Source organism: Rosa chinensis, chromosome 3 (genome assembly GCF_002994745.2).
Source record: "Rosa chinensis cultivar Old Blush chromosome 3, RchiOBHm-V2, whole genome shotgun sequence".
NCBI classification, from domain to species: Eukaryota; Viridiplantae; Streptophyta; class Magnoliopsida; order Rosales; family Rosaceae; genus Rosa; species Rosa chinensis.
Window position 1 is genome coordinate 24,104,503 of NC_037090.1, and position 14,153 is coordinate 24,118,655.

Below are 14,153 nucleotides of genomic sequence, written 5' to 3' on the forward strand. Positions count from 1 at the left end.
TTCATTCCTAATTGTGTGGTTAAACCATTATGTCATTAGTTTTCTTTCTGTGCCGTCCTATTAGTGTACATGGTGTCTCGTATTGTTCAGCAATTCTGTTGCTGTACAAGAATTCGATCAATGAGCAGGTTTGTGTAGTAGCTACTCGGAAAAGTGAACTGATTGATATACATGATGGCAAAAAAGCTTATTGTTATCAAAGAACTACTTATCATGACGAAAGCAGTAGATGTATAATGTGAAATTTTATGATCAAGCATGGTTTTTGGCCTCTGATATCTGCTGTTTCCTTGAAATTATTCTTAATTTACATTTTCCTTTATATGCAGCCATGTAATATACACTTGTTTTCAAGATAAGGAAGGCATCCTTCCTGATCAACAGAGATTTATTTTTGCCGGTTAGCAATTGGAAGATGGTAGAACTCTTGCAGATTATAACATCCAAACAGAGTCACTCTTCACCTGGTTTTGAGGTAACCGAATCAAGGAAAGGGTTGAGGAGAAAGAGGGAATTCCTCCGGTGCAACAAAGGTACTTTTTTCTCCTTCTCAGATTCAATCTATCGAAAGTTTTAACTTACTTGAACTTGAGTTATGTCTGGTTTTGTACTTTTGTCTAGCATCAGTATGCATTACATCTCCACTACTATAAAGCCAGGCGTCGTCTTTGGTGTCAAAGGCTTCACCAATTTTTTGAAGTCCCCAAATTGTCCACCACAAATAGAAAGTTCAGTAAAACAAAAGATATCAAAGAGGGTTATTATTGTAAAATACCACGAAAATGTAGGAAAATATAAATACGGAAAGCACAAGTCTCTTGCGGCAGAGAGAAGAAATGAAAAAAAAGAAAAAAAACAAACTGCACACACAACCTCAAAGAACTGCTGTACGCACGATCTTGGAATGAACGAAGCATTTGGAGATCGTGGGGCGTGATCGGAGCAGAGATGGCTTCAACTGCCTGATACAGTTTATACAAAAGGGAAACGCAGCCCGAATAGAAGAAAAGAGGAAAATAAAAAATCAAAATCCTTATTCGAAAATTCGGGTATAAGATTTTTGAAAAGATGATTATGTATTGGTCTTTTCATTTCCAGTTTGGTTTTCTCTGAATTTTGCAGGTATCTTGAAGAGAGATTAATTCTTTTGTTCCAGGTAACTTTTGCTCTTCATTTTCTTCTCCTTTTCCATCGAATTGTGTTTACCAATTGCACAATTAAATTTTCCTCTTCGTGTCATCACCATTATGATTCTGATCATGATTGAACAAAGCAGACTCATGCCCTTAGGAAACATACAAAGTCCTTTCTCTCCTTCAAGATTGATATAACTTTTATTTATCTTTTGAACTTAATGGTTTGTTTCATCAAAATCGGTTGGGTTTGTTTGGTCTTATGTTCTGGGCTTCTGGCTATGGAATACTCATATCAAAATTAGTTGGTCTGTGTTGCAGATTGTGTCTTGCAACTTGCAAGGTATGCTAATGAATTTTCAGGTAACGCAATAGTTGCTAGGGGGAGAGGGAGGGGAGAGATTGGCTGGCTATATGCTAATTGCAACAATTTTTAGAATATTTAGTTTTGATGTGAATGTAAAGTGATAGGGGCTTATTTAAGATTCAAATTCTGGAAGCTATACCCTGTAGAAATTTTTGTTTTTGTATTTCCACCTTTTGATTGTTAATTATGTTACCACAACTGATAATTCATGCTGGGATGAGTTTAACCAAACCATGAGTGGTATCCAAATTCATTTTAGTTACAATGAGTCATGCTTATACTCTAAATATCTTTTCAGAGATTTTGGATAGTGAGATTGCAAGGATACTTAGTAAGCTTTTTTCTTTTTTCTTTTTACTTATATGCTTGCTCATGTTGTTTCTTTTTTTTTGATGAAATTAAGTCAACCATAATGAGTAATAGTTATCTTTGTAAATAGTAAATTAAAGGCCTATCAGATTGTTTTTTTTTTTCTTATTCAGCATTACGTATGTTATGCTTTCTGACCGGTTTACTTGCTTTGGGTTTTTGGTTTGTTCTAATTCTGTTTGATCCCTAATCAAGTAATCATGTCTTGCTTCTATTTTCAACGAAAGTTGTGTATTGATGGCCTCTGTAAGACCACAAAGCTTCAATGTTAGCCCATAGTAAACAATAGGCTGTTTGATACATCTTTGGTCCTGCATAATCATTTGGCTTTCAAAGTCCACGAGCTCTATGGAGTATTGAAAGCTATAACTTGGTTTAATTACAAAGGCTGTATAATATATTGGAGATTTTGTAATGCATACTGCAACTTTGATGTTTTAATTTGTTCTCTTTGATGTAGTTGACAATGGATGATGATTACTTTTCCTAAGTTTATGGGAAAAAATTTTTCATGTGCCCATGTGAATTTCGGTACCTATAATAATGCCTTTTCGACTTTGGAATTTTGGTTCGGTGTTGAATGTTTCATTTGGTTTTGGGTTTAGCTTTCATAGTTTTTTGTTCATCATATAAGGACCTCATATATATAATTAATATTTTGTAATACATAAAAGAGGAAGGCTGGCCGATAAATTTGGTTCCAGGCATGTTGATTCAGTTGTGTTTTGTGAAAGCATAATAATAAGCAAAGATGACACTAACCGCACGTGCGAGCGCGGCCCTTTCGCATGCGCATGGCGATTATTTGGTCAAATTTTTGAACTTCCAATATTGCCCTTGATATTTCCCATGATTTACAGAGTCACAGAAAGGGGACTGATGGTTCTGGCTTTTGCCGCACAGAGAAAACTACTTCTGTCTTTTAATCGAGGCAGAGGAAAGCGTTTAGAGCGGTAGGGTTGAATAATTATGGGTCTTGGGTATTGGAGATTGATGATTAGGTGAAAGAGTGATTGAGGAGCAAAAAAAATGCGAAACCCTTTCAAGGATTCGCTTAAGGCGCTTTAAGCTGATATTCAGTTTGCCAATACTTCGAAAGACTCTTTTTATTCTTTTCTTTTGCTCAATCTTCATCCATAGTTCATTTCTGTCTGTTGATTACATGGATTGATTCTGGGTCATACCAAAGTTTGTTTATTTGTCATGAATTTGATGGAAATTGATAATCTTGGGAATTTGATCTGTCTAGTTTTGCTTTCGTAATTTTAGTTTGCTGTATCTTTCATGCAAGATTAGCTTTATAGTTTGTACAGGTTGAACATCTAGGTAATTGTGTAGATGATTCTGCTCTAAACCCACATTTCACAATTGCTTATGATTGTATGCTGAATTCTATATAGGAGTGAAAAGTTGATTTGTGCTGATAGAAGAGAGTATTAGAAGGGTTTTGAGGAATTGAGCTTACTTCAGCCACAGACAAACATGCTATGATTTTGTATTAGAATTCATATCATATTACAATCTCATTAAAAGTATCCTATTTCAATTACAATATGAAACAGAAATCCATTCAGAAGCCAAAATCAGAACAGTCATCTAGAGTCCGATGTGTGGTAATTTTCTTTTCGTTCTTTCTAATAGTTTTTTCCAAGTGCTGTGGAAGTTAACTACGACTAAAGTGATCCATGGAATTTGAACCGTTAATCACTTATTGTTTGTTGGGGTTGTAGGCTGTCCATTTGTTGTATATATGTTGATTCATGACTTGTTAATTACTCAAGAAGTGTGATAACTGGGGTAAGGTGAACAATATATATATATATATATATATATATATATATATATAATCAGAAAGCTAGCTTACTAATTATGTTTTTGTTTTTCATGTTTGTTAGATTTGAAAGGTTTAGACTTCAACCATGCTCCATTTTTACCAGGTTGGGATCTGAAACCATGAGTCCTCACGTGTTTCTTCATGTTTATGCTTTCAAATGTAGAGATTTGAAACCATGCGTCCTTTTTTGTTGAGTCACACAGAACTTCCCTTTTGATTGATCTCTGGATATGCAACTACAATGTTTTGACCTGAATGAGTAGTTCTTTTTGTAGGCAGTGGAGGGGGAAAAAAAAGATATGATTTGCTGTTTCCAGATTTATATCAGATGTTCTGTTGGATTTTGCATCGATTGTATATTTTGTTCACTGTTGTGAAACCATATGGCTGTTGCATGATCTAAGTTTTGAGAATTTGTATTTGAAATAAGTGGTACATTTAACTATCTCTTATATATAGAGGAAAGCGTTTTCATATCCATTACAGAATTTTGATGAATGAATGACATGAGTCTTTGGATAACAGAACCATTAAAAACTTTAGCATAATGTCATTCTCCTAGAACACTATATAGAGGAAAAATATTAAACACTTTGAATCATATAGGTCTGAATCAATAGAGTCAAAGATTCTTATCATATATACCTGCTAAGATAGAAGAGAAGTTGTCTAGAAATCTAATCTGATTGGTTACTCTAATACTGTCAAGAAATATAATTTTATATATTTTTTGTTAAGACTACATGGAAATAGGCAACTGCTGAAAATACAAAGAAAATACTTTCCGTTACTATGATTGAACTCATGGAAATACAATTGCTTAAAGAAACTACTTTGAGTTTCTTGAATTTTGCCCCAATTAAATTTTGCTGCACTTTTGCAAATTGGGTCAAGCTGTTTAAATTTCTTGATTGATTATTCGCAGGTACCAGCTCTGGAGCACAATGTAAAGAGACAAAAATGTACTAGCAGTGGCTCTTTATGTGCGAAACTGGAATGTGCTAACAGCAGCCATTCAATTGCTGATGAAGGTACTTTTGTCAATGCTAATAAGTCTGAAAGATTGGGGAAAGAGGTTCCACTGAGTAAAGCTTTGATTTGGGGAGGTAGGAGTAAGAGGAAAATGAAAAATGTAATGAGAAGCAAGGCAAGAAGCAGCTCCTTATTTGAGAAATAGTTGCGAATTCTGACTGTTGTAAGTGGTTGAGTAATTCTGACTGTTGTGCCTTTAACCACATAAAAAAGATGGACAATATAAATAATCATGATAATTAAAACAAAAGTTAATCGCACACGTGAGCAATGCACTTCCGCACGCACGTAAGTGTGTGTAGGAAGGCTAGTATGCTCATCAACTTGACAACTGTTTGGGATATCACCTGCATTTTGATTTTAATAGCCTAAGAAGACTTGCTAGAATAAAGTCTTATTAAGCAGCATGATTGCTGCATTGTTATTATTGTCTTATTAATAATTTAATAGCTTCACGTGTTTATAGTACTGGCCAATTTTCAAGAGATCAGCATCTAATGAGTTTTAAATCTCTGCAGGCTGATTCATGCTGGCAAGCTGCTTGGAGATGACAAAACTGCTAGACTACAACATTGAGGGTGGCTCTGTCCTTCATTTAGTGCTTGCACTACGTGGTGGTAGCCTATAGATTGTATCATAGTATTGTATCTATTAATGTTCAGGCAAACTCTTTTGTGAAGGCTTTATCGAGTCTTGATACTCCAAAACATCTGAGTTGCATGACAAGTGGGTTACTTTGGACATAAGTATCAGCGTTACATATTGCACTCTACCTTTCTGCTCTGTTATGTTCACTGTAATGCTCTGGTGCTTTTACTTTATACAAGCTTAGCTTCACTTGGGCAACAAATTTTATCAATCTTGATTACAATTGTTTTCTGCTTGTGGATATTCTATAAAACTGGGTGACATGTACTCCATATGCTACTTGTGTGTCTGGAAATTAACTGAAGTATACCTTTCAGAAGGAATGTGATAATTTCTCGAAGTAATGTGATAATTCTACCTATTGTATCTATCTAAGAAGGGAACTGTTATCATACTTGAAAAGTCAATCTACACTCTTTCCAAACTGGCTGATTAGAGTTGAAAGCGTGTGATTCAGAATTCACATTCTCAGAGATGGTAAACTGAAATGATTCCACAATGGAATTATAACAGTATAGTAATCTGGGCGATTGAAGTCACACAGATCTGTTGACTTCTGGTTAATAACGATCTAAAGTTGGCTTAGATCGTTACAACTTGGCACAAGACAGAACTGTTATTTAAGAACAAGACAGAACTGTTATTTAAGAATGGTGAGAATGATTGTAGATGGTAGCACAGGGAGCAAATATAACATTCATTGTATCAAATTAGAAATTAGAAATTTAAATCAGACTGCTCGTGGTCATTTTCAGAAATAGACTAATAGAGCTGAACGTTTATTTGGAAAAGTTGGTCATGCTCTCTCACACAATCAGCAGACATTTTTAACAGCATTTGCATCTCTGTATAACACATTAAAGTTGGTCCTTCCACCCAATTTAATTTCCAGCTGGTTGCAGAAAGATGGGAAGACATCCAAGTCAAGCTTGGGTGGAAAGACTTCCACACAAGTGTCATCGTTCACCTTGTCAATCTCATAACCCAGAAGAGTAGGGTCAGTGTGTCTGAAGTATTGCCAAAGCCAGAAGACTTCAAAGTCAATCCAACTACAAATCTCAGAAATTTGAATGCGATACCAATCAGAACTCAATGTACTGAAACACTTGATGGAACCTCAAAGCACGCATCTACTATCATTGCGTCTTATTTTTCCTGGTAATTACAGAGAGATAGGAGAAGACTTGAAAGTCAAGCCAATCCCAGATTATCTCATGGAGGCATTTTTTTTTTTTTGTCCCCCAATTCCAAGTACCTTCTAAAAGCCACCACAACCATCAACACTTAGTTAAAGCCCTCACTGCATTTGTGCTTGTGTCTAAAAATTTGTTAAAAGAAATGACAATTTTTTACCTCCATCTCTTCCTTTTGCTAATGGTTGAAGAGTGAAGATCCCACATCAAGAAAACGATAAAATAAAAATATAACTTACAAAGTGGATGACGTATTCCTAGTTGTACTGAATCCAACACCTAATAGAGACAATATCGGTGCGGTAGTAAGCCACGTAGCACACTTCTTGTTGTTTTGCAGTAATCATTGCTTGTGTTACTAACTCGTCCCTGCAGTTCACAGCAAGTGTATTGAAGCCCAGCAACAATCACTGTTCCATTTCAAGAAAAGTCTCATATTAGATTCTTCTTCATTATGCAAGCTCATAACTTGGAATTCGAGCAGTCAGTACTGTTGCTGTTCTTTATGGGTAAGTTGCCCCTGAGTTATCAAATGTTCTTATTATCTAGTAAATTCTCAACATACTAAATAACTGAAAAGAAGGAACGTTCTTATTACCTTTGAGCTTTCATCCACCAGCTTAATTAGCTCTGTATTACTAAGACAATCACAACCAAGTCTTCCGAATACGCCAAAAATACACCAGATTAAGGCAATTTCTCCAGACTGAAAGGTCTATTATTGCTTTGAATGCATTGAATCATTCATTCTCAAATACACCACAAAAACTATAAAGAAAATAAATCGTTACAATTGCAGCTATCAAAATAATTGATCATGAGAAAAACCTCTTTCCCAGCGTCTCGTTTTTCTTGGAAGTTGCCCATCGATAGAGATGAAGGACTTCGAAGTCAAGCCTGGCACATATATTATGGACGCATTTTCCAATTCCATGACCTATTAAAAGCCACCACCAGTCCACAACCATTACCAGTTCCCAATTATCACTTTCCCACACCACATTTGTGCCTGCTTAAAACATGCCCACTCTGTTCCTCCATTTCTTCCTTTTCTTATTCACAACCACTGTTTCTAACCTCATCCCCGCAGTTCACAGCAACTGCATTGAAGCCCAGCAACAATCATTGCTCCATTTCAAACAAAGTCTTCAATTTAATTCTTCCGAATCCTCCAAGCTTATCACATGGAATTCGAGCACCGACTGCTGTTCTTGGCACGGTGTAACTTGCAGCACCAATGGGCGTGTTGTCGGACTTGATCTCAGCAGCGAGTCTATCTTCTGCAGCATTGACAATTCAAGCAATCTCTTCCAACTTCAACATCTTCAGAGCCTCAATTTGGCCGATAACAACTTCAATGACTCTTCAATTCCATCTGCAATCGGAAAGCTTGCAAATTTGAGGTATTTGAATTTAAGTGGTGCTTATTTTTCTGGGCAAATTCCCATTGAGGTTGCACGCTTGAAAAGGTTGGTAGTTCTTGATCTCTCTAAGCATCATTTCCCGTGGAAGGTGTTAGACCTTGAGAAATCGAAGTTTGGCACTGCAATCCAGTACCTTAGAGACCGTACAGCGTTAAAACTTGAGAACCCGAATTTAGGCACTTTAATCCAGAACCTTACAGAGCTTACAAAGTTAAATCTTGAATCTGTAAAGATATCAGGACAGGGGAGTGACTGGTGCGAAGCCATATCATCTTCACTGCCAAATCTGAGGGTGTTGAGCTTGTCTTATTGTGGTCTTTCAGGCCCTATTTGTGAGTCCCTTGCAAAGCTTCAATCTCTGTATGAGATTGACTTGTCATATAACTCCTTCTATGCTCCGGTTCCAAGATTCTTTGCCAATTTTCCAAACTTGACTTACCTGAGTCTTAGTTATTCCTACTTGCTCGGAACATTTCCCCAAGAGATCTTTCAGATACCTTCCCTACAAACCATTGGCCTTTCTGGTAATGGTGTTCTTCATGGTTCCTTTCCAGAATTTCCAAACAATGGGTCTCTTCGATCCTTAATTGTAGATGGGACAAGTTTTTCAGGTGACCTGCCCAACTCTATTGGAAATCTTAAGATGTTGTCAAGTGTATATCTTTCAGAGTGCAATTTCACAGGATCAGTTCCCAAGTCGATTGAAAACCTCACACTATTGGCTGACCTGGACATTTCCGGGAACAGATTTAATAGTCCCATTAGTTCTATTCACTGGGAAACCCTTGTTAATCTGGAACGCCTCGATTTGAGCAACAATCAACTCTATGGGACTATTCCTTCATCTGTTGTTTCTCTTCCCAAACTGGAAACAGTAAGTCTATCCCACAATCGGTTCTCGGTGATAGAAGCTCCTCTTCCTAATTCCACTTCTGCTTTATCTTCTCTGGACCTTCAGTCCAACAAGCTTCAAGGCGAGATACCTAATTGGATTTTGAGTCTCAAATCTCTTAATTCCCTTGATCTTTCTAACAACTCCTTGGTGACTCTAGAAGCTCCTCTTCCTAATTCCACTTCTGCTTTATCTTCTCTGGAGCTTCATTCCAACAAACTTCAAGGTATCCATTCCTCATATTCCTTCCTTCAGCTTAATTACTTGGGATTAGCTTCTAACAAGTTGACAAGATTCCCAGACTTCTTGAGAAATCAATCCCATTTAACCAACTTGGACCTCTCAGACAACCAGATTCAAGGACAGATACCCAATTGGATTTGGATTTTGGATTCTCTTCAAAAATTAAATCTTTCTTGTAACTCCTTGGAAAGTTTAGAAGCTCCTCTACTTAATTCTACCTATGTTCATGATCTGTCAGTGGTTGATCTTCATTCAAACCAGCTTCAGGGACATTTCCCCTTGTTCTTCAGCAGTAGGTATCTAGATTATTCAAGAAATAATTTCAGCTCTAGTATACCGACTAACATTGGTGACTTCATTTTTACTCGGTCTTACCTTTCTCTTTCAAGCAATAACTTCCACGGGGCCATTCCAAAATCAATATGCAACGCAAGTGGTCGGGTTCTTGATCTGTCCAATAATTCCTTGAGTGGAAACATTCCCCAATGCTTGACTCAATCACCTCAGCTTTCGGTCATTGATTTGAAGAGAAACAACCTGAGTGGCACAATTCCAGATAATTTTCTCAGCGGTTGTGAGCTACAAACTCTAGACCTCAGTAACAATCAAATACAAGGCCAGTTTCCGAAATCTCTTGTCAACTGCTCAAGTTTAGGGGTTTTAAATCTCGGAAACAATCAGATAACAGATACTTTTCCATGCTTTTTAATGAGCTTATCTACCTTGCGTGTCCTTGTTTTGCTGTCCAACAAATTTTATGGAAGCATTGGATGTCCTAAGACCAATGGCACATGGCCTGTGCTTCAAATAATAAATTTAGCTCACAACAATTTCAGCGGTGATATGCCAGGAAGATTGTCTCTGACATGGCAGGCTATGGTGTCTAATGAGGATGATTCTCCAACTAACCTTGGATTTTCTGATCAGCCGTGCAAGAATAATCTATTTTATATGGCTGATAAATCTTGTCTTTTGAATAGTTTTTTTCAAAGAGGTTTTGTTTATTATTATAGAGATGCAATTACGACTATCATCAAAGGTTTGGAGTTGGATTTTGTTAAGATTCTAACTACATTCACCTTGATTGACTACTCCTCCAACAAATTCAACGGATCAATACCTGAGGAAATTGGAGAGTTGAAATCACTATATTTCCTCAATTTATCCGGTAATGCTTTCACCGGAAACATCCCATCATCATTTGGTAAGATGCGGAAATTGCAGTCCTTAGACCTCTCACAGAACCACCTGAGCGGCCAAATTCCACCGCAGCTTGCAACTCTCACCTTCCTTTCGTCCTTGGATGTCTCATATAATCAACTGACGGGAAGGATCCCAACCGGCACTCAATTTTCAACATTTCCAAATACCTCCTTCGAGGGTAACAAAGGATTATGGGGGCCTCCTCTGACAGGGGATACAGCAATCGTATTGCCACCACCAAAGTTTAATGGAAGCTCAAGTAATCCGAATTCTGGAGATGAGATTGATTGGAATATTATCAGTGCTGAAATTGGATTTACATGTGGGTTTGGAATTGCCGTCGGGTCACTTTTGTTTTGCAAGAGATGGAGGAAATGGTATTACAGAGCTATGTTTAACATCCTGTTCAAGATATTCCCTCAGCTGGAACACAGATTTGGTAATCACAGAAGGCATGTTTACATAAATCAAAAGTATTGGAGACGTTTAAATGGTTAGGCAGACCAAGCATGCAGCTCAACTCCATTATGCCGGAGACTCTCCTGGTGTTTTTTCTCTGTATTTTCATCATAAATAATGTAATTGTTTTTTTTCTTTTGTCGTAAGGTTTTTTTTTTTGGTCTGGTGTCGTACTCTATGTTGTAATCGTTCTTGCCATGTAATCACTTTACGTTTTTAACATTTTACGAAATATTGTGTAGTGTGAGCACGTAATTGCTCTGTTTTGTGATATGGTAACTGTTTTCAAATATCCTACTATCTGTTACAAGGTTAGTGACTTTGTGCCAAGATTTTCTATTTCTGATCAGAGGCAATGCGAACTTCTAGTGAAACTGCAACTTGCTCAAGAGCCCAAAACCGCCCGAAAGCAGGAGGCCCAAAAGGCCCGTCGTTGTACAAAACAGGTACAACCATGTACTAAACTAGGTATGCATCTTTTCTTTCTCTCATGTTTGTTTCAATTTTGTTTTTGAGTTGGTTTCTGCAATTTGTTTCCTGGCTTTTGTTTCGAAAACTTGGCCCTTCAAAGTTCAAATTGCCTCAATTTCTTGTGATTGCGGAATTATGAGGGCTAAGAAATCTGAAGCTAATTGCCTATCTCTCTCTTACTTCAAATTTCCTAGGTTGGGTTTGGTATTTCTGATTGGGCATGTGAAAATTGAATTAGTTAGATCAAGAATTGATGAGTGATGTTGGTTCTTGTCCGGCCAGATTTAGTGCCACTGTTAATGCCGCTCCTAGTGCAGCTGCTAATACCGAGAATGAGAATAGAGAAGAACAAGCTCCAATGTGGCAATTTGGTGGCTTTCATTTTTTTTATTTTTTTTGGGGTCAAAGCGGTGGTTTTGCTTGTCAAGATAGATATGCTACTTGAACAAACAGCGTAATTTTGAAAATTATTGATACAGTGTGATGGTTTATTCAGGTCCTGAGAAATCAAAACTACAGAGTTTTGAAAGAACAAACACAAGTAATTTGATTGTGCGGGAGGAGCAATTTGCTGTTCTAAAAATAATCTATTTGTTTTATTATTTTTGCTTTCTCAGTAACCAAATGTGGATTTACAGTTTCATGGACTCCTGGTTATTAGTTTTAGGGTTTTGTGAGTTTTAGGTGAAATTTCTTGTTCGATGTCGGTAACTTTTGTCATGTACAATTTTCGTCTCCGTCCATTGAAGTTTAACTTAATGTTTTATTCCTTTTGGTTGATGTTAGGTTTGGCAACAAGGTGTTTGAAATGGCTACAGCGACCTACCCACCTCCACCACCGTATTATAAGCTATACAAAGATTACTTGCAAGATCCCAAATCTGCTCCTGAGCCGTCGCCTCCAATTGAAGGGACATACGTCTGCTATGGTGCTAATTACACCGTAAGCTTTTCCTATTCTTAACCTTCTACTCCACATTTATATACAGACTGTAAATTTGATATCTGAAAGTTGCTTTGTTGTTTAATCTTTGGATATCATAAGTATTGTCATAATTAATTATATTGTTTAATTATCGTCTGGAAAATGTAATGCGTCATTTAGTTCATTAATCCAGGGATGCAAGGTTTTGATTTTTGACTATTGAGTTTTGGATTATCCTTAAACAAAATAAGCTTATTATTCTAGATTAGTGTATTAACGTTATCAATGTATGATTTGATCTCCATTATTTCCTTACAATTTATTCCTAACAAAGTTTCATGTTTATTTTATATAGACGGATGACGTGCTTCCAAGCTTGGAAGAACAGGGAGTGCGTCAACTGTACCCAAAAGGCCCAAATATTGGTATGTCTACCTCCGGGCTAGTTCAACCGTTCTCTTCTTTCTTTCTTTCTTTCTTTCTTTATTTGCTTTTTGTTATTGTTTTGTTTAAGAAGAAAGAATCTTTATTAAGACAAAAGCTTAGTGTACATGCAGTGGACAAGTAGTTCACACTAGTTTAGTGTTTGTGTCCTGTGAAAACCTACCTTTGATACGTAGGAATTGATTTGAATATCTTGATTCAATCACCTATATAGCAGTTTCTCCTTAGGGTCAGTGGAATTAGGTAATTAGTATTTTTAATAAAAATGTTAATAAGACTCTTCTCTGGTAAGATAGGACACAGATACTACGTTGGGAATCTTCACTTGTGTTACGAGGCTGAGAGGTATTCAAATATGTTACATATATAGAAAATTCTTGGCAGGAACTAATGAATGTAAAGGCAAGAGAAGTAGCAACCTTTAGGAAATGTTCATCCACATCTCCAACTTATTAACCTATTTTTTCTAGCCTTTGGGAATGCACGCATCCATACTAGCTGTTGTCGTGTTGATAGATCAGGTATTGATGGCCAAACTATGATTACCAGAAATAAGGAACTTCTGGAGAATGTATGAATTTCTTCACTACTTGCGGGGATTGCTATAGTAGTTTTGTCTGGTTTAGTTAGAATTATTATTTGAGATAATTCTCTGCAAGAAACGAATGGGAAGTTAGGAACTACAAGTTTGTACGTTGGTGTTTCTTCTAGTTTTATATGTATGTATGTTCTTACTCAATGATCAAAGCCCCTTAGACAGTCATCGTCAATGGCGGTCTCCGAGGAAGAGTGCTCCTCCGCCAACTCCAGATCATCCTCGTCCTCCCACCTCCAGCCGCTCTCACTACCTCTCCAAGTGCCTCCTCCGTGGCACCACCATTCTTCAGGTCCTAAACGGTCACATCCGCTTCCCCAACTCCCACGACATTGTTTTTGGCAAGGTTCACCCCCTTCTCTCTCCCCGTTCTCGTTTTAGTTCTGATTTTAGTGGAATTAGAAACAGTGATGATCCGATATGTGATTCTTGACATTTCAGGAGAAATTGATAACTAGTTCTCTCTTTCTGCAACGAAATGCACAGGTATATATGCATTTTCTTGCTTTGTTCAATTTTTGTATAGTTACTTCTTCATGAACTTAAAATATTAGCATTTGCAGTGTCCCGATTATATGCAAATGGACCTAACCACATGCTTACCGATTAATCTCATTTTCTTGCGTCTCTGCTTCTTTTTCTTATCACACTTATAAATGTTTGTGTAGGTTTTTTCCTGTGACACAAGTTCAACTTTCTAATCCTGGAAACCAAGGAACCAGCTTGCAAGAATGCTAGCCATTGATTCAAGGTAAGTCACCATTGCTTTGTAAGTTTGAGAAAGGCCGTTTTATAAGATGTCGTTTTCAGTTTTTTTTTATTAGATGGGTTTGTAGTTATCTCAGTCTTTGTTTTTATTTTATTATTATTTTTTCCGAGGGTGTGTTTTTCTCCGGGACTGAATGATTTCTGGGTGTTGTG

The 14,153-nt window shown here is 37.0% G+C and overlaps 1 long non-coding RNA gene and 1 pseudogene across 1 annotated transcript; both read left to right on the forward strand.

Moving 5' to 3' along the window:
* The window catches only part of LOC112192206, a 253,426-nt pseudogene that overhangs the window by 106,212 nt on the left and 133,061 nt on the right, over window positions 1-14,153 (forward strand).
* LOC121052201 lies at window positions 543-5,646 on the forward strand. The gene is made up of 4 exons (XR_005808395.1): window positions 543-3,666; window positions 3,765-3,806; window positions 4,629-4,734; window positions 5,254-5,646. It is a non-coding gene; the product is annotated as an uncharacterized LOC121052201 (long non-coding RNA).